We start from the raw sequence: 25,526 nt of genomic DNA on the forward strand, positions 1-25,526 counted from the left end.
CATCCATGTTGCTGCAAATGGTACTATTTCATTCTTTTTTATGGCTGAGTAGTATTTCATTGTATATGTGTATATACCACATCTTCTTTATCCATTCATCTGTTGATGGACATTTAGGTTGTTTCCCTGTCTTGGCTATTGTGAATAGTACTGCTGTGAACATAGGGGTGCATGTATCTTTTTGAACTGCAGTTTTGTCTGTATATATGCCCAGGAGTGGGATTGCTGGATCATATGGTAATTCTATTTTTAGTTTTCTCAGGAATGTCCATACTGTTTTCCACAGTAGCTGCACCAGCTACATTCCTACTAGCAGTGCAGGAATGTTCCCTTTCCTCCACACCCACTTCAGCATTTCAAATCAGTGATTCTTATTCCAGCCAGAACGCATTTATTGTTCGTATCTGACCCAGCTCCTACTGTGGAGCCTAGCACGTAGTAGGTGCCAAATGAACATTTGTTGATTGGCAGACTAATAATATTTTACAAAATTATTATTAGTTATTTTTCATTTGATATTGAGTATTGTCCAGTATTTTAAGATGGTTTATTAATATATAAAGCTAGCATTTTTTTACTGTATGAAAAAATGCAGATTGGAAAATGTTATGAAAGCTGATTTTTCAGTTTTATATTCTATTAAATACATACTACAATTAGAAAATTACAAAAATAAACAATCAATAGCATTGCCAGAATGATTTTATCCCACAGAGCACTGCATATTTCTTAGTTTGAGATTTTTCATACAAAAGAAAAGTAGAGAATGGATGAATCATAGTCAAACTGCAATACATTTCCCCAAACCTACCTTGTGCTAACTCTCAATAAAACTTCCTTTTCATGTTATCACATCCAGTCTTTACCACCCACAAATGCTCTGCCAAGTTACTGATAGAACTCCCTATCCTGTCTTCATGGCCGTCCAGTGCCTACTCTGTCTTCAGTATCCAGGTGAGGTCCTCCCTCCTCCTGGAAGCCTTCCCTGCAACACTCAGCCTGCAGTGAACTCTTTCCTCTGAACTCGTATAAGAGCAATAACACTCGTCACACACTTAACATTCTTTGTATTTTTACATTATTGGCTAAATTTCCTGTGTATATGTTTGACCATTCTAGTTAGGCCAATTTTAAGGGTAGATACAACCACAGAGGTGTGACAATTTGGTCCTGTTGTACGAAAGTAGAAACTGAAGCCCACCAGGAGGCATTAAGCAAATGGCTCAAGTTCATAGCTTTACTGCATACCTAGACAGTACAGGTTTTGCATACCTTTGTGTCCACATCAATGCTAAGCATGGTGCCTCGTGTATAATACATTTTGAGTTTTTTGTTGTTGTTTTGTTGTAAACTTGATGTAGAACATCCATCCCACTACAGATTTTAAGAATATTTGCTCAGGGATTTGGTAGAGAGATGTTTGTGTGAATGTGCTTTCATATGGTGAACAAATACTTGGTTTTCTTCAAGGCTGTTTGACAACAGTCTGTTCACATATTTGACAGTCTCACCACAACAGACTCCTCTGGCTGAACAAGTTCTGTGTTGATACAGACAGAAAAGGGGTGGGGTTGGGGGGGAAGCTTAGAAAATTGAGTTAATTTACAATTTGTAAAGAAAGATAAAGGTGCATTATTTTTACCCCATGCCTACCCTCTCAACCCCACTCAGGAAAAAGCTGGATATATGTGTGTGTCTGTGTGTGTGTATGTATATGTGTGTATATACATACATATATATATATATGTATATACACATATATATATATTCAAAACTGACATGGATCAGTGCCTACAAAAGAACCTGAAAGTATATGGGAAGCAGGGAGGAGGAGGAGGGGGTCCTGGCAAAGAAGAGTTCATTGTTGTACAATGAGGTCATTTATTTGAATCTGTATCCAAAAAGGTGTTTCCTTTTAAATATTCACGAGATGTTCTGTCATTATGAGCCCAAAGGGGAGACCTTTATCAGATGCTGGGTGAGAACCAGGACTTCCGCCCTTCACCTTCCATTGGTTGTGAGTCCTTTTGGTAACATATAACCAAGGAGAGTATTGTGTCCTAAGCGCTTGAAAACAAATCACCCCAATTCCCTGTTTTCACTACGTTTAGTCAAAGTCAAACTTCATTAAGTCTGCACACCTTGCAGTTTCCCTCTTGAGGCGGTATTTTTCCCTACCATGAGTCCTTACCCTGAAATCTTTGGCAGAAGTTGCATAGTAGAGTCAGAAACTCAAGCAGTTAGTGAGGTTGGCCTTACGTCCCTTAGCTACCCATGAAAGGCTTGAGGCATCTGCCATCACCTAGGGGTAGGGGGTGGGGAGTTGCTCACAGAGGAGATGGCGTAAGTTTGACAAAATATTGTTAAAATTCCTTAAAGTTGTTAGTGGGAAGCAAGACTATGTGGCCAGGTTGTCCTCCACTGGCCTCACCTGGGTCCTCTGTCCCATTGCTCACTCATCATCATACCTCTCACACCACCTGGCCTCAAGGTGTTACCTCTCAGCCTCACAGTGTTTTTCTCTCCTTTTATGTGGATAGTGGTTAGAGACGTCTCACTGAGGTTTCCTATATCTTTTCCCACTGTGCACAAGAAAGAGTTGGGATGGCCTTACTGCTAGTAGAATATCTCCTTTAAAGATCAGGAAATCATGGGGAAGACCTTTCTGGATACTGATTCTTTCTTCCGCAATCAGCCCCCACAGCAGCCCTGGTTTCCAGGATGTGTTTTGATTTCTTGAATCTATTTAATTATGACTGACTGTCCTTCTTTCTTAGAACAAAGTTCGTAAGTCTTTGAGCTGTTCCTACTCTTTGGGTTACACAGTAATGGTAATGAAAATAACGATGGTAATTAACGCTTATTGAGGACATTCTAGGTGCTAGATAACATGTATTAACTCATTAACGCCTGTATTAGGGTCCTCCAGGTATATATCTCCTATTGGTTTTGTTTCATATTATGAGGAATTTGATCATGCAATTATGATCGCTAAGAAGTCCCATGTATTGCTGTCTGCAAGCTAGAGACCCAGACCCAGTGTGAAGACCTGAGAAACAGGGCCACTGATGGTATAAATCCCAGTTCAAGGCCAGAAGAAATGTGATGTCCCAGCTAGAGTAGCGAGGCAGTGGAAGATGAATTCCCCCATCCTCCTCCTTTTGTTCTATTCAGGCCCTCAGTGGGTTGGATGATGCCCACCCCTGTTGGGGAGGACCATCTACTTTACTGAGTCTGCCAATCCAAATGCTAACCTCATCCCGAGATATCCTCACAGCATACCCAGAAATAATGTTTAATCTTGGCACCCTGTGGCAAATCAAGTTGACACATAAACCATCACAATCCCTATAGATCTCTGAGGTAGATACATTATTTCCTCTTCACAGTTAATGGTTTTGCAGGCCAGAGTGGTTGAACAGCTGGCCCAAAGTCATAGCTTATAAATGGTGGAGGCAGAATTCATACTCAGTCTGGCTCTAGAACTTGTGTTCTGAACTGTGAGGCTTAGTTGCCTCTCGAGATGTGTGTTCCATTATAATACTGACAATGATAAATGGCAATATAGATACCCATCAATAGGACATGTGCTTTGAGCTGTTTTTCAGTGAGTTTAATGGTTGCACTGAGCTAAATCCTTTACAAAGCTGGTTCCTCTGAATAGGAGCATACTCGTGGAGGTGGCTACCTGGAGCTGGAAGAGTGGTCTGTAGCTATGGAGCATTTGGGATTTTGTTGTTGTTGTTATTGCTGTTAAATCTCAGGCAATTATTTATTAATAGCCTCTTTAGGATGTTTGAATGTTTATAGAGTACTGTTGCAGTCTGAGTCTGCTTCAAAGTATAATTGAAGGTTCAGATGATTTCCTTCCTTCTCAACCTTGTCATAATGAAGAGTATCCACTCTTTACCTACAAATAGAAAACCTGAAATTTAATTGTTATTTATTACGGGAAAGGAGAACATAAAAGCGCAAATTTGTTTTTTTTCCTTTTCCCTTTGAAATCCATCTTCTTTCTTTACTGTGGAGACAAAAGATTAGAGAACTCTTTTTTTCATGTGCAATACTTCTTGTCCTTAATATTTCATAAATTTGAAATGTCCTGAATTTTTATGGCTCAGTAGTTCTTAAGTGTTTTTCTGTTTATTTTACTGAGAGCATTTAGAAGAAGGAAATATTTTAACTCTCCATTTGTTATGTTGTAACAGTTCCTAAGCATTCCAGTTTATTCATTAGAACCTCTTGTTAGTGTGAAGCTGGAAGCCTTATTATTTTAGGGACATTTTTAAGCTTTCTTATTTTTCTCTCCTGGCACCTTCTAAAACTTCCAGAGCTAACTTTAACATTGCATTCCTGAAATTCAGTGAAAGTCATTTAGGACTTCCTTATCCCCACTAGAAGCCAATTTAGTGACCAGATGTACGTTTTCATTCCCATTACCTAATTTATTTGTAATCGTCAGGGAAAAAGATAATGTGAATAAGAAAATTTCCTGGGAATTCTCTGGTGGGCCAGTGGTTAGGACTCTGTACCTCCACTGCAGGAGCATGGGTTCCATCCCTGGTCGGGGAACTAAGATTCTGCAAGCTGTGTGGTGTGGCCAAAAAAAAAATTCCAGAAATTATTAATTTACTAATTTTAAATATTTAAAAATTTAAAAAGTATAGACGTGTATATGGTTGACAAACATTTCCTTGCTTTCAAAAGGATCTGTGAAGCATAAGGGAACCACTTTTGGTTTCTTGGTTTCAGTAGAGATATATTATGGAGTGCTGAACTAATATAACAGCTATGATCTCATTTATAAGGCTTCTCCCTCTCATCTTAAATTCAACAAAACTTAGTCAACAAACATTTAATGCAAACCTATAATATTTAACCCTATTCTCAGTTGCTAAGATTGCAGAAATGAATAAGACCACCTATGTAAACAGCACTCAGATTAAAATAAAATGTCACCAGCCCTCCAGAAACCTCCCTCATAGTTTCTCATGATTCTCCCAATCATTACTCCTCCCTTCTTCTTGAAGGTTAACTACTCTTTTTATGTCTCACACCATATGTGTTATTGTACTTTTGAAAAATGAATAGTAAGTATGTATTCTCTTGTGTCTTGCTTTTTGTTCAGCATTGATTTTGTGAAACTCATTCATTTTGTTGCATTTTACTACAGTTTTCATTATTGTCAAGTATTGGCTCTATGGGTATTCTGAAAATTATCCATTCTACTGTTCATGGACAGTTTGGTCTGTTTCTAGTTTGGACAGTTTGGAGTTGTATGAATAATGTTGCTATGAACATTCTTGGACATTCCTCTGGGTAAACAATGCATATATATGCATTTTTGCTAGGTATGCACCTAAGAATGGAAGCATGCATGAGGATATATGAATGCTTACCTTTAATACAAACTGCCAATGAATTTTCCAAAGTTTCTGTATCAATTTATTATTCCACCAGCGTGACAGATTCTTTTGTTCCAGATCTTTTCCAACATTTGGAATTGTCATTTTTAAATTGCAGTCATTCTATTGTGTACCTCATGTGGTTTTTACTTGCATATTCTTCCTGTTTAATCACGTCAAGACCTTTTCTTATAATTTTTGGTCATTTAGTTAAACTCTTGTGAAATTCTTAATCAGATTTCTTGCTAATTTTTCTGTTAGGTTGTCAAACTTGTCAGTTTGTAAAAATTATTTGAATATTCTTCATTACAAACTCATTGTTGGATATACCTGTTGCATATACTTTCTCCACTCTCTTATGCTCTTAGTAATCTTTTGATGAACAAAAATCTCTAGTTTTAATGTGGTCCTCTTTCTTTTTTATGGCTAGTAAGTTTTGCCTCTAATTTAAGAAATATATTTGTACTCTGATGTCATGAAGATTTTTGATGTTACCTTCTAGATCCTTGATTGTTTTAACTTTTACATTTAGTTCTCAAACCCACCATTCTATTTTTTGTGAGCTGGGTTAGGTAGGAGCTAAGTTTCATTTGTACTTTCCAATTGGCCTGTACATTTATTGACAAAACCATCTTCTTCCCACAGCACTGCAGTGTTACTTTTATCATCAGTTACTAAATTGTGGCTTCATGTAACAGCATTGATAAACCTCAGAAAAATACAATTAAGCCAAAAAAATGAAGTTGCAGAATAACATAAAGACTGAATTCATTTAAACATAGTAAAACTTGCTATGAACACATTATAAATAGTAACTTTTGGGGGGCCACAGCTTTAATGAAGCTATTAAGTGAAGGTAGTAATAACACATGGGAAAGGGGTTAACTCTTAGCAAGGAGGGGAAAGGCTAGTGGCTAGTATAAGGGGCTCAGAGGTGATTTGAAAGGCATTTGTAAGTGTTCATTTCGTTATGATTATTTTCATATATTACAAATACTTAATATTTTTGTATCTAGTCAGTTTTTAAGAAAAATTTAAATGGTGATTGGCAAATTACCCAAGGGCAACCAAACAGTTTTAGTTTCAGCTTGTCCCTCTTTAACACCTCTTCATTATCTACCCTTTAGGATTCTCCTTAGTTTCTTGTAGCTTAGCTACCTATTTAAGACGGTGTTTGTTGTACTTTGTCCAGTATTTCTGAGTTTTCTGTTGGGAGGCTTTCCAGGATATGTATTTTTCCGCGTTGCAGGAAACTAAAGCCCTCCCATGTACTCTTTCTACATTGAATTCAATTCTCTACTGAATGCATTCAGTACAATTGACAACTCCCTATATCTTAGTATATTTTCCTTCCTTTGCATCTATGAAACCACAGTCTTTGAAGTTTCTTACTACCTCACTGGACTCCTTTTCTCAGCCTTATTCTCTAGCTCCTTCTCTTGTACAGATACCTAAATCTGGGTGTCCTAGGGTTCAGGACTGGGCCCTTTTCTATCTATATAACCTTTATCAGTCCCATAGCTTTAACTCAACAGTAGCTCCCAGATGTATATCTCCAGTGCTGGTCTCTCATTTTAGGACAAGATTTCTATATTCAGTTGTTTATTTGACATGTCCATTTGGATGTCTAATAGACACCTCAACTTAGTGTTTCAGAAATAGTTCTTCATTTTTCACCCCTCTCCTCAAGCCAGTTGGTATCAGTGGAGATTGAATTTAGCTGCAAATAAAAGAAACTATCAATATAATGACTTTAAAATATAATTTTTTTCTCTTTTTCATATGAGAGGGCTGAAGGTCTTCATTCAAAGCTGTTATGAAGCCTCCTTGGTCATCACACTGTCTTGGCAGGTGCCCCCATCTTTCAAATCATTTCAGTATCCATAGTGGTCTTGGGACACCGCCATCATGTTCAGGTTTCAGGAGGAAGATGGGAAAGATAAAAGAGTGAAAAGGGAACATCACTTAGCTTGAAATCAACTTTCCAGAAATCTCACATGTTATTTCCAATTATATTTTGTTGGCCAGAACCCAGCCAATGGGCACACACCTAGCTGCAAGGAAAAGAAGGCAAAAATAGTTTTAGCTGGACCCATTTCCATCTTTAATATAAACTCTGAATGTTGTTACCAAAGAAGGAGGAGAGAAGTGGAACTGTGTGGCAGGTAGAGGGATCTTCCACACTATTTCTTCTTCCGTTCTTGCCATCTAAGTAAACAGAACTATTGTCTACCTAGTGATTCAGATAAAAATCCTAGGGTCATTCTTGATTCCTCCCCACATCTAATCTATCAGCCAGTCTTCTTAGTTTTGTTTCCAAAGTACATCTTGAACCTATCACCTTCTCTCCCTTTCCTCTGCTACCCCTTTAATATAAGCCATCATCATCTCCTGGGTAGATGTATTATTGCAGTGAACTCCCTATCAGGTCTCTTTTCTTCCAGTTTTCATCACCCATTCTCTTTACAGCAACCAGTGTGCCAGTGTGGTTTGCTTTGGTTTTGCCTTTGTTTTTTTGCTTTTTCTTCAATAAAGCCACATCGGCTTCCTACACAAGAGTTTTCAGTGGCTTCCTATGTACATAAAGACTCAGCTTCTTAACAGTGGCCTGCATGAGCACCTGCATGTACCATCTCACCCTTTGCTTACCTTTTCCAGCAACAAAAGCTTCATGCATATCAAGTTCTTGCCATTTCAGAACTTTTGTGCCACAGCATGCTCCTTCCAGCAGTTTTGAATTTCGTTTGTTGTCTGTCGCTGGAACATAGGCTCTGTAAAGTCAGGAGGGGCTTGTCAGAACTTTTAAGCCATGTTACCCACACCTGGAGCAAGACCTACCTAAGTCCTGGTGGTGTTCAATATTGTTGAATGAACAACTATGTCTTATTTGTGAGGCTATATGAAAATTTTATTTCTTATTATGGCTTATACTATATTCTAGATATTCTGAATATTCCACAACAAACATGAATTCCTTTTGAATGTTAAAACGGTTTATTTTAGTGACATTAAATAATTTATAGTGTATAATTTCTAATGTATAATTATTAAGTCTGAAGTTAACTATTAGTTAAACTTACTAATATTTTAGAGCAGCACTTATAATATGTAAGATGTGGGCTAGGAACATCAGGTAATGAACAAATCAGGCACTCGTAACCTCAAGAAGCTTACAATTCAGAAATGGAAACTAAGAAATAAGGAATTTATATTCTAAACCACACTTCAGCAAGTACTAACAAAGATACATAAATCAGATGTGAGTTATTACTATATATTGCCCCACCCTCAACTGGTGCAGGTAGCATACCTGTACTGTATAAACATGGCCTCTCATGCAGCTGTTATATAGACAAATTCAAGTTGTTGCTTGTTCTTACAGCAAAAAGTTTCTTCCATACTGATTCACATTTTTATTACTTATTCCAAAAGCAAAACAAAAAGAACAAGAAACAAAACAAATAATAAAAAGTACCACTCCCTGAAGCAAGTTTCTGAGTGTACTTGACATTGCTATGCAGGTATTAGGAAAGTTTTTTTTCAGGACTTGGCCTACCTTAGAGATGCTACTTAGCTTACTTCAGAAAAACTAAGCAGTGTACTCTGAGTGTGCTGATTAATCTGCTTTTTTATTGGATAACAGCCTCAGGGAAAGGCACCATTAGAAAATCAAAAGTAGAAAAACTTTAACGCCTCCAAAGAGCTCTAGAGATAAGCTATAAGTGAATTAAAAAAGGAAATATTAATAACCTTAGTTTATCTTAAAGAATAAATGCCTCATGACATTAAGAGATGTTCAGTAAGCTGTTTATAAGAACTAAGACTAATATAGCAAGCATTGTAAAATATAGTAATGTTATGGTGCTGTTTAAAGTTCAGTTTGATGATTCCTTTATCTTTTATTTTCCTAATTCTTGAGGTATTCATAGTTATAGTTTTATTAATATGAGACATCCTCAGAATTCTAAATATAAACTACTTAATAATTATTATTACTACTATAGATACCATTTATTGTGCAGTGTACTCTGCAAAGATTGAGAGATTTAATATGTTATTTTTCCTATATTCTTTTAAAGCCTAAACATGGCTGGATTCATCTTAAGTATTTAATACATATTTGTTTATTTTACTATAATGTTGAGAAAACACTGTATTGGGAATTATAAATAAAATATTACTCTTAACTTTGTCACTTGCTAAATGGAATACCTTGGCTGGTTTTTCATAGACTACATAATTGCTAAGGTTTCCCCAAGCTGAAAATCCTATAGTTTTCTTTCTTTCTCTCCTAGCTTCCCTTTCTCTCTTTCTTGTTCTATCTCATTCTTTCTCTCTGTCTTTCTGTATCTTCCTTTTTCCCTTCCTTCCTTCCTTTTTGGGTCAATGAATACACTTGCCCAGTTTTAGGTATAGTCATCAACAAGCGTTTGTTGAATGCCTACTGATAAAATACCAGCTGTTGTTCCACTTACTGGAATTCTGCAGTTAAGATAAGAACAGTCAATGAACAACCGAGTCTTTGCATTCTCATGGAGCTCAGAGTTTGTCTTCCTCGAGGGAAGACTCTGCCTGATTCATTCATATGTTCTTCCATGGTGTACAGAAGAGAGCATTTACTCTGTTGATGCTTTAAGGGAAAAGCTAATGAATGTAGAACAGAAAGAAAGAGTGAAATGAACTTTTGACCCCTTCAGGTTTGAAAAGGCAATTCTGTCCTTGATGAAGTGTAATTAAGGAAACACTGGATGGCCTCAGAGAGTTTGAACCAAGGAGACAAAAACGTAGGTAATTAAAGGCATTTCTGTTCATGTGTTCATCTTCCATAGCAGTTTAATTTTCACAAACTATCCACCAGTGTCCCTAAAAACCCTTCACTACTCAGAATTTAGCCCTTTATGATTAGCTGACAGACATTTCAAGCTGTCACAAAAAAGGAACTCTTTCAGGCTGTAGTTAAATTTCAGTAACATCACCATTTATGTGTACTAGTTTTTGTAATTATTTTAATATCCTACTACATTTTGTCTTTATCCTTTTATGAAAAATATGAAAACTGGAAAACAACTCAGAGGGCAAGAAGTATGACTTATAAGCCTACTCTATTTTAAATAACATTGGAAAATGTTTGAAAAAATTATATTGTAACCAGATTCTCACTAGATTTAAGCAAGTATACTATGTATTTGACTGTCAAAATAAAACAAAAAACCAAATTTAAGAACGTGTATGGAATGTTGGAATTTCATCATTGACGATTAGGTCTAACAAAAAAAGATAGCTTTTTTATTCTTCAGACTCTAAGAGAAACTTCCTGTATTTGCCTAATATTTGACTGCTATACATGAGACTTTAACACGTTATCAGAAATGCATTAAGTGTTAAAGTGTACCCACAAATGGGGGTGTCTGGTAGCCAGTTGGTGGTGGTTTTCCCACTCCTCACCAAAAGCATCCTTCCCCTTCATTTCTCCTTTTCTCTTTTCTTCTTCTATCACCTTTATTGTTCCTATGTGCATTTCCTGTGCTTCTGTGTTAGGCCTGTTAGTGACACTTAAAGGGACCTGCAAGCATTGCAGACCTCATGATAGAGCTAGAGAAGCTAGAATGGGTTGACTTCTATGAATTTTAAATATTTGGAATTTTTGGCACCTGTGGACTTTTCCTCTTTTTTTAAAATAATGTTTCTGAGAGTTTGAGGAGACTTGTTAACCTTAGAAATGCTTGACTGGCACAGCATGGCTTAGTGGAAAACGTGTATGTGTACGAACATTGTATTAAAAGCTTGGCTCTATCATTAATTAGCTACATAACCCTGAACTAGTTACTTATATACTTAGAAAGTCAGTTTTTTCATTTATAAAATGTGTATTAAAATATTGATCACTTGATACTATTGTGAAGATTAGGTATAGACATATATAAAGCATGTGTATATAGTAGACATTCAATAAATGGTGTTATTGTCATGAGGATTAATTACAGTAATTATTTGTTCTAGTATATTGGAGTAAATTACTTTTATATTTAAAACATGGATACAATTTAATGAAAGATACCACATTCACATTAAATTCACATTAAATGTCCACAATAAAATGGACAACCTGGAAGAAATGGACAAACTCTTAGAAAGGTACAATCTCCCAAGACTGAACCAGGATGAAATAGAAAATATGAACAGACCAATCACAAGTATTGAAATTGTGATTTAAAAACTCCCAACAAACTAAAGTCCAGGACCAGATGGCTTCACAGGCAAATTCTATCAAACACTTAGAGAAGAGTTAACACCTATACTTCTGAAACTATTCCCAAAAAATCTGGAGAGGGAGGAACATTCCCAAATTCATTCTATGAGGCTACCATCATTCTGGTACCAAAGCCAAACAAAGATACCACACAAAAAAAATTACAGGCTGAGATTACTGCTGAATATAGACGAAAAAATCCTCAACAAGATACCAGCAAACCTATCTAACAATGCATTGAAAGGAAATACACCATGAACACATAGGATTTTTCCCATGGACACAAGGATTTTTCAATATCCACAAATCAGTGTGATACACCACATCAACAAACTGAAGAATAAAAACCATATGATTGTATCAACAGATGCAGAAAAAAGGCTTTTGACAAAATTCCACGGCCATTTATGATAAAAGCTCCCCAGAAAGTGGGCATAGAGGGAACATACCTCAACATAATAAGGGCCATATATGATAAACCTACAGCTAACATCATACTCAACAGTGAAAAGCTGAAAGCGTTTCCTCTAACATCAGGAAAAAGACAAGGATGTCCACTCTCACCATTATGCAACATAGTTTTGGAAGTCCTATCTATGGCAGTCAGAGAAGAAAAAGAATTACAAGGAATCAAAATTGGAAAAGAAGTAAAACTGTCACTGTTTGCAGATGACATGACATTATACATAAAAAATCCTAAAGATGCTACCAGAAAACTACTAGAGCTCATCAATGAATTTGGTAAATTTGCAGGATACAAAATTAATACATGGAAATCTGTTGCATTTTTGTACATTAACAATAAAAGATCAGAAAGAGAAATTAAAGAAACAATCTCCTTTACCATTGCATCAAAAAGAATAAAATATCTAGGAATAAACCTACCTAAGGAGGTAAAAGACCTATACATTGAAAACTATAAGATACTAATGAAAGAAATCAAAGATGACAGAAACAGATGGAAAGATATAGCATGTTTGATTAGAAGAATCAATATTGTCAAAATAACTATACTTTCCAAGGCAATCTACAGGTTCAATGCAATCCCTATCAAATTACTAATGGAATTTTTCACAGAACTGGAACAAAAAATATTAAAATTTGTATGGAGAAACAAAAGACCCCAAATAGCCAAAGCGATCTTGAGAAAGAAAATTGGAGCCAGAGGAATCAGGCTCCCTGACTTCAGACTATGCTACAAAGCTACATTCATCAAAATAGTATGGTACTGTCACAGAAACAGAAATAGAGATCAATGGAACAGGATAGAAAACCCAGAAATAAACCCAAGCACCTGTAGTCAATTAATTTATGACAAATGAGGCAACACTATACAATGGAGAAAAGACAGTCTCTGCAATAAATGGTGCTGGGAAAACTGGACAGCTACATGTAAAAGAATGAAATTAGAACATTCTTTAACACCATACACAAAAATAAACTCAAAGAGGGTTAAAGACCTAACTGTAAGACCTGACACTCTAAAAACCTTATAGGAGGGCTTCCCTAGTGGCGCAGTGGTTGAGAGTCCACCTGCCAATGCAGGGGACACGGGTTCGTGCCCCGGTCTGGGAAGATCCCACATGCCACGGAGCGGCTGGGCCTGTGAGCCATGGCCGCTGAGCCTGCACGTCCAGAGTCTGTGCTCCGCAACAGGAGAGGCCACAACAGTGAGAGACCCGCGTACCGCAAAAATAATAATAATAAAATAAAATCTTATAGGAAAACAGAGGCATAATGCTCTTTGATATAAATCTCAGGAATATGTTTTTTGATCTGTCTCCTAGAGTAGTGGAAATAAAAACAAAAATAAATAAACAAATGGGACCTAAGTAAACTCAAAAGCTTTAGCACCGCAAAGGGAACCATAGAAAGACAGCCCACAGAATGGGAGAACACACTTGCAAGTGAAGCAGCTGACAAGGGATTATTCTCCAAAATCTACAAACAGCTCATGTAGCTCAACATCAAAAAAACAGACAAACCAATCAAAAAATGGGCAGAAGATCTAAATAGATGTTTCTCCAAAAAAGGCAAAAAGGATGCTCAGCATCACTAATTAGAGAAATGCAAATCGAAGTACAATGAGATATCACCTCACACCAGTCAGAATGGCCATCATCTCAAAGTCTACAAACAATAAATGCTGGAGAAGGTGTGGAGAAAAGGGAGCCCTCCTACACTGTTGGTGGGAATGTAAATTGGTACAGCCCCTATGGAGAACAGTATCAACATTCCTTAAAAAACTAAAAATAGAGCTATGATATTATCCAGGAGTCCCACTCCTGGGCATATATTCAGAGCAAACCATGGTTTGAAATGATTCATGCACCCCAGTATTCACTGCAGCTCTATGTACAATAGCCAAGACATGGAAGCAACCTAAATGTCTTACAGATGAATGGATAAAGAAGATGTGGTACGTATATACAGTGGATTAATACTCAGCCATTAAAAAGAATGAAATAATGCCATTTGCAGCAATGTGGATGGGCCTGGAGATAACCATATTAAGTGAAATATGTCAGACAGAGAAAGGTACACATCGTATGATATAACTTATATGTGGAATCTAAAATATGACACAAATGAACCTATCTGTGAAACAGACTCACAGACTTAGAAAACAAACTTATGTTTACCAAAGGGGAAAGGTGGGGGTGGGGACAAATAAATTGGGAGTTTGTGATTGACATGTACACACTACTATATTTAAAACAGATAACCAGCAAGGGCCTACTATATAGCTCAGGGAACTCTGCTCAATATTCTGTAATAACCTAAATGAGAAACAAATTTTTAAAAGAACAGATACATGTATATGTATACATGAATCACTTCACTATTCAGCTAACACAATGTTGTTAATCAACTACAATATAAATTTTTTTAAAAAATTAAAATAAAAAATTTACAAAAAAAGAAATACAAGCATAATACAAAAGAATACCATCAAACTGTAAAAGGAAAAACAAAAGGAATAAACACAGAAGAATTATAGAATCAACTGGAAAAGAAGGTTTAAAATGGCAACAACTACGTACTTATCAATAATTACTTTAAATGTCGGTATACTAAATGCTCCGATTAAAAGACACAGAGTGGTAGAATGGATAATAAAAGAAGAACGTACAGCATGCTGCCTACAAGAAACTCGCTTTAGGGCAAAGACACACAGATTGAAAGTGAGAAGATGAAAAAAGTATTTCATGCAAATGGAGATGGCAAGAAAGATGGTTTAGTGATACTTATATCAGATAAAATAGACTTTAAAACAACACCTATAAACAAAGACAAAGAAGTCCACTATATAATGATAAAGGAATCAATACAAGAGAACAGTACACTTGTTAACATATATGCACCCAATATAAGAGGACCTAAATATATAAAACAAATGCTGATCAAAGGGAGAGATTGACAGGAATACAATAATAGTAGGAAACTTTCATGCCCCACTGACACCAATGGACAGATCTTCTAGTCAGAAAACCAATAAGGCAAAAGAGATCCTAAATGACACAGTAGAACGGTTGGACTTAATTGATATCTACAAGACACTACATCCAAAAAAAATACATTCTTTTCAAGCACGCATAGAACATTCTCTAGTATAGACCCCATACTGGGTGACAAAACAAGCCTCAATATATTTAGGATAGAAATTATTTCAAATATCTTTCCTGATCACAATGGTATGAAATTAGAAATCAGACACAGAAATAAAAATGAGAAAAAACAATCAAATGGAGACAAAACCACATGCTACTAAAAAACCAATGGGTCAATGATGAAGTCAAAGAAGAAATCAGAAAATACCTCTAGAAGAAGGACAATGAATACACAACCTTACAACATCTATGGAATGCAGCAAAAGCAGTTCTAAGAAGGAAGTTCATAGCAATACAGATATTTCTCAAGAGAAAAAAATCTCAAATTTTTCCTACCACCTAAAGGAATTATGAACCCAAAGTAAGCAGGAGGAAGGAAGTAAAGATCAAAGAGGAAATAAATAGGTATTAAAAAGAAATAGAAAAGATCAATAAGATGAAGAGCTTTTTTTTTTTTTTGCGGTACACGGGCCTCTCACTGTTGTGGCCTCTCCCGTTGTGGAGCACAGGCTCCGGATGCACAGGCTCAGCAGCCATGGCTCACGGGCCCAGCCGCTCCGCGGCATGTGGGATCTTCCTGGACCGGGGCACGAACTCACGTCCCCTGCATCAGCAGGCGGACTCTCAACCACTGCGCCACCAGGGAAGCCCCAGAGCTGGTTTTTTGAAACAAAATCAACAAACCTCTAGCCAAGCTCACCAAGAAGGAAAGAGAGAGGACCCAAATAAAATAAGAAATTAAAGAGGAGAAATAACAACCAATATCACAGAAATACTAAAAATCATAAGATAATACCATGAACAATTACATGCCAACAAATTGGAGTACCTAGAAGAAACAGAAGTTTCTAGAAACATATAGCCTGCCAAAATTGAGTCAAGAAGAAATAATAATTTGAACAGACTGGGCACTAATAGTGAAATAGAATCTGTAATTTAAAAAAAAAACAACTCCCCACAAATGAAAGTCCAGAACTGTATGGCTTCACTGGGGAATTCTATCAAACATACAAAGAAGAACTTATAGCTATCTGTCTCAAACTATTTCAAAAAGCTGAAGCAGAGGGAACACTCCTAAAGTCACCATATGAAGCCACCATCACCCTGATACCAAAACCAAAGACACTACAAAAAAGAAAATTACAGTCCAACATATTTGATGAATAAAGAAGCAAAAATCCTCAACAAAATTTTAGCAAACTTACTCCAACAATACATAAAACGAATTATACACCATGGTGAAGTTGGATTCATTACAGGGTTGCAAGGATGTTTCAGCATACATAAATCAATTGATGTGGTACACCACATTAACAAGAAAAGACAAAAACCACATGATCATCTGAATAGTTGTGGAAAAAGCATTTGATAACATTCAATATCCATTCAAGATAAAAACTCCCACTGAAGTGGTAACATATCTCAACATAATAAAAGCCATTTATGAAAAACTCACAGCCAACATAATACTCAAGGGTGAAAAGCTGAAAGCCTTCCCACTAAATTCTGGAACAAGATAAGGATGCCCACTGTCACCACTTCTATTCAACACAGTATTGGCATTTTTAGCCACAGCAAGCACGCAAGATATTAAAGGTATCCAAGTTGAGAGGAGAGAGATAAAATTGTCATTATATACAGATGACATGGTACTCTGTATAGAAAACCCTAAAGATTTCACACAAAACTATTAGAACTAATAAATGAATTCAGCAAGGTAGCAGGGCACAAGATTAATATTCAGAAATCATGCATTTCTTTATACTAACCAATATTAGAAAGTAAAAAATATATATACCATTTAAAATTGCATCAAAAAAATAAAATACCAGGCATCCCTGGTGGCGCACTGGTTGAGAGTCCGCCTGCCAATGCAGGGGACACGGGTTCGTGCCCTGGTCCAGGAAGATCCCACATGCCGCGGAGCGGCTGGGCCCGTGAACCATGGCCGCTGAGCCTGCACGTCCGGAGCCTGCGCTCTGCAATGGGAGAGGCCACAACTTGTGTGAGAGGCCCACGTACCTCAAAAAAAAAAAGCCAGGAATAAATCTCACAAAGGAGGTTAGAGACCTCTATGATGAGAACTATAAAACACTGATAAAGGTAACTGAAGGTGATTCAAAGAAATGGGAAGATAGCTCATGCTCTTTGATTAGAAGTATTAATATTGTTAAAATAGTCATACTATCAAAAGCAGTCTTCAAATTTAATGTGGTCTCTGTCAAATTACCTGTGACACTTTTCATAGAACTACAAAAAATAATTCCAAAATTTATATGGAATCACAAAAGACCCATAACTGCCAAAGCAATCCTGAGGAAAAAGAACAAAGCTAGAGGCATTACCCTCCCAGACTTCAGACAATACTACAAAGCTACAGTGATCAGAACAGCATCATATTGGCACAAAAACAGACATACAGATCAATGGAACAGAATAGAGAGCTCAGAAATAAACCCAGACAACTATGGTCCATAAATCTTAAACAAAGGAGACAAAAGTATACAATGAAGAAAAGACAGTGTCTTCAGCAAGTGGATTGGAAAAGCTGAACAGCCTCATGTACATCAATGAAATTAGAACACTCCCTCCCACTATATACAAAAATAAATGTAAAGTGGTGTATAGACTTAAAAGTAAGACATGACACCATAAAACTCTTAGAAGAGAACATAGGCAAAACATTCTCTGACATAAATTGTAGCAATATTTTCTTAGATCAGTCTCCCAAGGCAAAAGAAATAAAAGCAAAAATGGAACCTAATCAAACTTAAAAGCTTTTGCACAATTGACATATACACACTACCAAATGTAAAATAGCCAGTGGGAAGCAACTGTGTGGCACAGGGAGATCAGCTCAGTGCTTTGCAACCACCTAGAGGGGTGGGATAAGGAGGGTGGGAGGGAGATGCAAGAGGGAGGGCATATGGGAATATACATAAACACCATAAACATAAACTATAGCTGATTCACTTTGTTATACAGCAGAAACTAACAACACTGTAAAGCAATTATACTCCAATAAGGATCTTTAAAAAAAAAAAAAAGCTTTTGCACAGCAAAGGAAGCCATCAACAAAACAAAGAGAAAACCTGTGGATTAGTTGAAAGTATTTTCAAATGATACAAACAACAGGTGTTAATTTCCAAAATATACAAGCAGCTCATACAACTTCATATGAAAGAAACAAACAACCCAATCAAACAATGGGCATAACACCTAAATAGACATTTCTGTAAAGAAGACATACAGATGGCCAACAGGCACATGAAAAGATGCTCAATGTTGGTAATTATTAGATAAGTGAAAATCAAAACCATAATGAGGTATTCTCTCACACTGGTCAGAATGACTGTCATCAAAAAGTCTACAAATAATAAATAATGGAGAGGGTGTGGAGAAAAGGGAACCCTCCTACACTGTTGGTAGGAATGTAAATTGGTGCAACCACTATGGAAAACAGTATGGTGGTTGCTTAAAAACTAATAATAGAGCTGCCATATGATACAGCAATCTCACTCCTGGGCATATATCCAGAAAAGATGAAAACTCCAAGTCAGAAAGATACATGCACCCCATTGTTCATAGCACTATTTACAGTAACCAAGACATGGAAGCGACTTAAGTGTCCATCAAGAGACACATGGATAAAGAAGATGTGGTATGTATACTCAATGGAATACTACTTAGCCATGAAAAAGAATAAAATAATGCCATTTGCAGCAATATGGATGGACCTATAGAATATCCTGCTAAATGAAGTCAGTCAGAGAAAGGTAATTATGTGATACCACTTATATGTGAATTTAAAAAAATACAAATTAATCTATTTACAAAATAGAAACAGACTCACAGATATAGAAAACAAAATAAGAGTTACCAAAGGGGAAAGGGGAGGTGGGAGGGATAAATTATGAGTATGGGATTAACAGATATACACTACTATATGTAAAATAGATATGCAACAAGGATTTACTGTATAACAAGTAACAATATTCAGTATCTTATAATAAACCTATAATAGAAAACAATTTGGAAAAATTATATATAACTGAATCACTTAGCTGTACACCTGAAACTAACATAATATTGTAAATCAAGTATACTTTAATTTTTTAAAAACCCTTATTTTTTTTAAAGCTAAAAGCACAATTGGCTTTCTCCCCAAATTTTTATCTGATCCTTAATAAAGTGTTAATCCCTAAATTTTCAACAATGAGAATCTTGGGTATTGGTGACAGATACTAAGACAGTGAGTAAGTTAATCAAAAAATCTACAAGCAGTAAGTGTTGGGGGCTTCCCTGGTGGTGCAGTAGTTGAGAGTCCACCTGCCGATGCAGGGGACACGGGTTCGTGCCCCGGTCTGGGAAGATCCCACATGCCGCGGAGTGGCTGGGCCCGTGAGCCATGGCCGCTGAGCCTGAGTGTCCAGAGCCTGTGCTCCACAATGGGAGAGGCCATAACAGTGAGAGGCCCGTGTACCGCAAAAAAAAAAAAAAAAAAAAAAAGTGTTGGAAAGGGTGTGGAGAAAAGGGAACCCTCCTACACTGCTGGTGGGAATGAAAATTGATATAGCCACTATGGAGAACAGTGGGGGGGTTCCTTAAAAAACTAAAAATAGAACCACCATATGACCCAGCAGTCCCACTCCTGGGTATATATCCAGAGAAAAGCATAATTCAAAAAGATACATGCACCCCAGTGTTCATTGCAGCACTATTTACAATAGCCAGGACATGGAAGCAACCTAAATGTCCATTAACAGGGGAATGGATAAAGAAGATGTGGTACATATCTACAATGGAATATTACTTAGCCATAAAAAAGAATAAAATAATGCCATTTGCAGCAACATGGATGGACCAAGAGATTCTCATACTGAGTGAAGTAAGACACAGAAAGACAAATATATGATATTGCTTATATGTGGAATCTAAAAAGGTATAAATGTATTTATTTACAGGATAGGAGTCACGGATGTAGAAAACAAACTAATGGTTACCAAGGGATAAGGTGGGGGAGGGACAAATTGGGAGACTGGGACTGACACATAAACACTACTACATGTAAAATAGATAACTAGTAAGGACCTACTGTATAGCCCAGGGAGCTCTACTCAATACTCTGCAATGGCCTATATGGGAAAAGAATCTTTAAAAAAAAAAAGGGTTTATGTAAAACATTCATTTTTCTGTATAGCAGAAACTAACACAACATTGTGAATCACCTGTACTCCAATAAAAATTTTTTTAAATATTAAAAAAACTTTAAAAAATGGAAATATAAAAGAAAAAGTTAATTGTTATAGTAGATCTTTACTTTAAAAAAGATAATGAACAAGATTTATAGATTTTCTTATAACACAGATACCAAAATGGTACTAAGTCATGACTATCCTCATTATCTTTAGTTAGTGAAACAAGAAAACTCCCAAGAATGAGAGAAATTCAGAGAACTTACACCTGAAAATGAAGCAACAATCAGTGCTGAATGTCTGTTTCTTTTCACTTATCTAACACTGTAAAGGCCTTTAAATAATTCCAGGGAGCACACAGAGTAGCCATTAAAACTATCAAAAACCAACAGCCAAGAGAAGAACGTGAATCATTTTGTTTCTTTAATATACTTATTGCTTTTAATACGTTTCCTTTCTTCCTCCCAAAATCACTTTTTCCTCCTCTATCCTATATAGTAACTTCTTTTGTCAGAATCTCAAAACTTTTCACTCTTTTTATCCTCCCTCATGATTCTTTTCATTTGTAGTCTGTTGACTGTACACTGTAAGATATAAGGACAACTTATGAATGTGCTGAGCTTAGTACCAACATAATTAAACAAATATATGAGTTCTGAAAAGCAAATCATGGGCATGGAACTGTTGGGTCTTTTCATTTTTGGCTGCATTGGGGGTCTTCGTTGCTGTGCGCAGGCTTTCTCTAGTTGTGGTGAGTGGGGACTACTCTTCGTTGTGGTGCACAGGCTTCTCATTGCGGTGGCTTCTCTTGTTGTGGAACATGGGCTGTAGGTGTGCACGTTTCAGTAGTTGTGGTGCATGGGCTTAGTTGCTCCATGGCATGTGGGATTTTCCCAGACCCCAACAGGGAAGCCCCCTGTTGGTCTTTTGAAAAGCAATGTGTATTAGGAATAAAGTTCACGTTTTCTGCTAGGGTTTCTGTCATAAAGGTGATGGGTTAGGTCTTCAGTAATAGATAGGATAAGAAATGAAGATGTAATAAGGAGTTGGCTGTATATTTTGGGTAAAGTTAATGACATGAGCAAATAGAGACAGAAAGAATACAGGTTTTAGCATGCAGAGTAAGTCATTGACTTTCAAGGCTACTGAAAGAAGAGGTAAAAAGTTGGACAATACTGAGGATAGCTTTGAATGATATTCCAAGGAGGCTGAACCCTAGTGAAGGTTTCTGAGAGGGAAAGAGCATAACATTTCCAAGAAATTATTCTGGCAACTGAGTGAATAAGAAGCAATGTAGACAGAAGTGTGGTTTACTAGTAATTATAAAAAATCCAGACCCAATACACTACTTAATAATGAAGTGATCACTGAGGAAATCAAAGAGGAAATCAAAAAATACCTAGAAACAAATGATAATGGAGACATGATGACCCAAAACCTATGGGATGCAGCAAAAGCAGTTCTAAGAGGGAAGTTTATAGCAATACAAGCCCATCTTAAGAAACAGGAAACATCTCGAATAAACAACATAACCTTGCACCTAAAGCAAATAGAGAAAGAAGAACAAAAAACCCCCAAAGTTAGCAGAAGGAAAGAAATCATAAAAATCAGATCAGAAATAAATGAAAAAGAAATGATGGAAACAATAGCAAAGATCAATAAAACTAAAAGCTGGTTCTTTGAGAAGATAAACAAAATAGATAAACCATTAGCCAGACTCATCAAGAAAAAAAGGGAGAAAACTCAAATCAGTAGAATTAGAAATGAAAGAAGTAACAACTGACACTGCAGAAATACAAAAGATCATAAGAGATTACTACAAGCAACTCTATGCCAATAAAATGGACAACCTGGAAGAAATGGACAAATTCTTAGAAATGCACAACTTGCCAAGACTGAATCAGGAAGAAATAGAAAATATAAACAGACCAATCACAAGCACTGAAATTGAAACCGTGATTAAAAATCTTCCAACAAACAAAAGCCCAGGACCAGATGGCTTCACAGGCGAATTCTATCAAACATTTAGAGAAGAGCTAACACCTATCCTTCTCAAACTCTTCCAAAATATAGCAGAGGGAGGAACACTCCCAAATTCATTCCATAAGGCCACCATCACCTTGATACGAAAAACAGACAAGGATGTCACAAAGAAAGAAAACTACAGGCCAATATCACTGATGAACATAGATGCAAAAATCCTCAACAAAATACTAGCAAACAGAATCCAACAGCACATTAAAAGGATCATACCGGGCTTCCCTGGTGGCACGGTGGTTGAGAGTCCGCCTGCCGATGCAGGGGACATGGGTTCATGCCCCGGTCCGGGAGGATCCCACATGCCGCGGACCGGCTGGGCCCGTGAGCCATGGCCGCTGAACCTGTGAGTCTGGAGCCGGTGCTCTGCAATGGGAGAGGCCCCAGCAGTGAGAGGCCCGCGTACCACAAAAAAAAAAAAAAAAGGATCATACACCATGATCAAGTGGGGTTTATTCCAGGAATGCAAGGATTCTTCAATATACACAAGTCAATCAATGTGATAAACCATATTAACAAATTGAAGGAGAAAAACCATATGATCATCTCAATAGATGCAGAGAAAGCTTTTGACAAAATTCAACACCCACTTATGATAAAAACCCTGCAGAAAGTAGGCATAGAGGGAACTTTCCTCAACATAATAAAGGCCATATATGACAAACCCACAGCCAGTATCATCCTCAATGGTAAAAAACTGAAAGCATTTCCACTATGATCAGGAACAAGACAAGGTTGTCCACTCTCACCACTCTTATTCAATATAGTTTTGGAAGTTTTAGCTACAGCAATCAGAGAAGAAAAGGAAATAAAAGGAGTCCAAATCAGAAAAGAAGAAGTAAAGCTGTCACTGTTTGCAGATGACATGATACTATACATAGAGAATCCTAAAGATGCTACCAGAAAACTTCTAGAGCTAATCAATGAATTTGGTAAAGTTGCAGGATACAAAATTAATGCACAGAAATCTCTGGCATTCCTATACACCAATGATGAAAAATCTGAAAGGGAAATCAAGAAAACACTCCCACTTACCATTGCAACAAAAAGAATAAAATATCTAGGAATAAACCTACCTAAGGAGACAAAAGACCTGTATGCAGAAAATTATAAGACACTGATGAAAGAAATTAAAGATGATACAAATAGATGGAGAGATATACCACGTTCTTGGATTAGAAGAATCAACAGTGTGAAAATGACTCTACTACCCATAGCAATCTACAGATTCAATGCAATCCCTATCAAACTACTACTGGCATTTTTCACAGAACTAGAAGAAAAAATTTCACAATTTGTATGGAAACACAAAAGACCCCGAATAGCCAAAGCAATCTTGAGAATGAAAAACGGAGCTGGAGGAATCAGGCTCCCTGACTTCAGACTATACTACAAAGCTACAGTAATTAAGACAGTATGGTACTGGCACAAAAACAGAAATATAGATCAATGGAACAGGATAGAAAGCCCAGAGATAAACCCACGCACATATGGTCACCTTATCTTTGATAAAGGAGGCAGGAATGTACAGTGGAGAAAGGACAGCCTCTTCCATAAGTGGTGCTGGGAAAACTGGACAGGTACATGTAAAAGTATGAGATTAGATCACTCCCTAACACCATACACAAAAATAAGCTCAAAATGGATTAAAGACCTAAATGTAAGGTCAGAAACTATCAAACTCTTAGAGGAAAACATAGGCAGAACACTATGACATAAATCACAGCAAGATCCTTTTTGAGCCACCTCCTAGAGAAATGGAAATAAAAACAAACAAAAACAAATGGGACCTAATGAAACTTCAAAGCTTTTGCACAGCAAAGGAAACCATAAACAAGACCAAAAGACAACCCTCAGAATGGGAGGAAATATTTGCAGATGAAGCAACTGACAAAGGATTAATTTCCAAAATTTACAAGCAGCTCATGCAGCTCAATAACAAAAAACAACCCAATCCAAAAATGGGCAGAAGACCTAAATAGACATTTCTCCAAAGAAGATATACAGACTGCCAACAAACACATGAAAGATTGCTCAACATCATTAATCATTAGAGAAGTGCAAATCAAAACTACAATGAGGTATCGTCTCACACCAGTCAGAATGGCCATCATCAAAAAATCTAGAAACAATAAAAGCTGGAGAGGGTGTGGAGAAAAGGGAACACTCCTGCACTGCTGGTGGGAATGTGAATTGGTATAGCCACTATGGAGAACAGTATGGAGGTTCCTTAAAAAACTAAAAATAGAACTACCATATGACCCAGCAATCCCACTACTACTGGGCATATACCCTGAGAAAACCATAATTCAAAAAGAGTCATGTCCCAGAATGTTCATTGCAGCTCTATTTACGATAGCCCAGAGATGGAGACAACCTAACTGCCCATCATCGGATGAATGGATAAAGAAGATGTGGCACATACATACAATGGAATATTACTCAGCCATAAAAAGAAATGAAATTGAGCTATTTGTAATGAGGTGGATAGACCTAGAGTCTGGCCTACAGAGTGAAGTATGTCACAAAGCAAAAGACAAATACCGTATGCTAACACGTGTATATGGAATTTAAGAAGAAAAAAAATGTCATGAAGAACCTAGGGGTAAGACAGGAATAAAGACACAGACCTACTGGAGAACGGAGTTGAGGATATGGGGAGGGGGAAGGGTGAGCTGTGACAAAGCGTGAGAGAGGCATGGACATATACACACTACCAAACGTAAGGTAGATAGCTAGTGGGAATCAGCCGCATAGCACAGGGATATCAGCTCGGTGCTTTATGACCGCCTGGAGAGGTGGGATACAGAGGGTGGGAGGGAGGGAGACGCAAGAGTGAAGAGATATGGGAACATATGGATATGTATAACTGATTCACTTTGTTATAAAGCAGAAAGTAACACAGCATTGTAAAGCAATTATACCCCAATAAAGATGTGAAAAAAAATTCCAGGCCCAAGATTGTAAGTGCCTGAAATATGAAATTTTTAAATTGGGGAACAAAATAGAGGTAGAATGGAAACAAGAA

General features: G+C 36.9%; 1 long non-coding RNA gene across 22 annotated transcripts in view; it reads right to left on the reverse strand.

Annotated features, from left to right (window-relative positions):
• Positions 1-616: 616 nt before the first annotated feature.
• LOC113628324 (uncharacterized) overlaps positions 617-25,526 on the reverse strand; it is a 67,256-nt gene continuing 42,346 nt past the window's right edge. For 17 of the 22 annotated variants that reach the window (XR_003436005.1, XR_003435997.1, XR_003436006.1 and 14 more), the window contains 2 exons: positions 5,400-8,176; positions 617-3,910 (listed from right to left, as the gene is read on the reverse strand). This is a non-coding gene — a long non-coding RNA (uncharacterized LOC113628324). The remainder of the gene's footprint in view (positions 3,911-5,399; positions 8,177-25,526) is intronic. The other 5 variants (XR_003436004.1, XR_003436000.1, XR_003435989.1 and 2 more) reach the window with 5 other exon arrangements.

The sequence above is a fragment of the Aethalodelphis obliquidens genome, unplaced genomic scaffold (genome assembly GCF_003676395.1).
Source record: "Aethalodelphis obliquidens isolate GAN/ISIS:26980383/991018 unplaced genomic scaffold, ASM367639v1 scaffold23, whole genome shotgun sequence".
Lineage (NCBI taxonomy): Eukaryota > Metazoa > Chordata > Mammalia > Artiodactyla > Delphinidae > Aethalodelphis > Aethalodelphis obliquidens.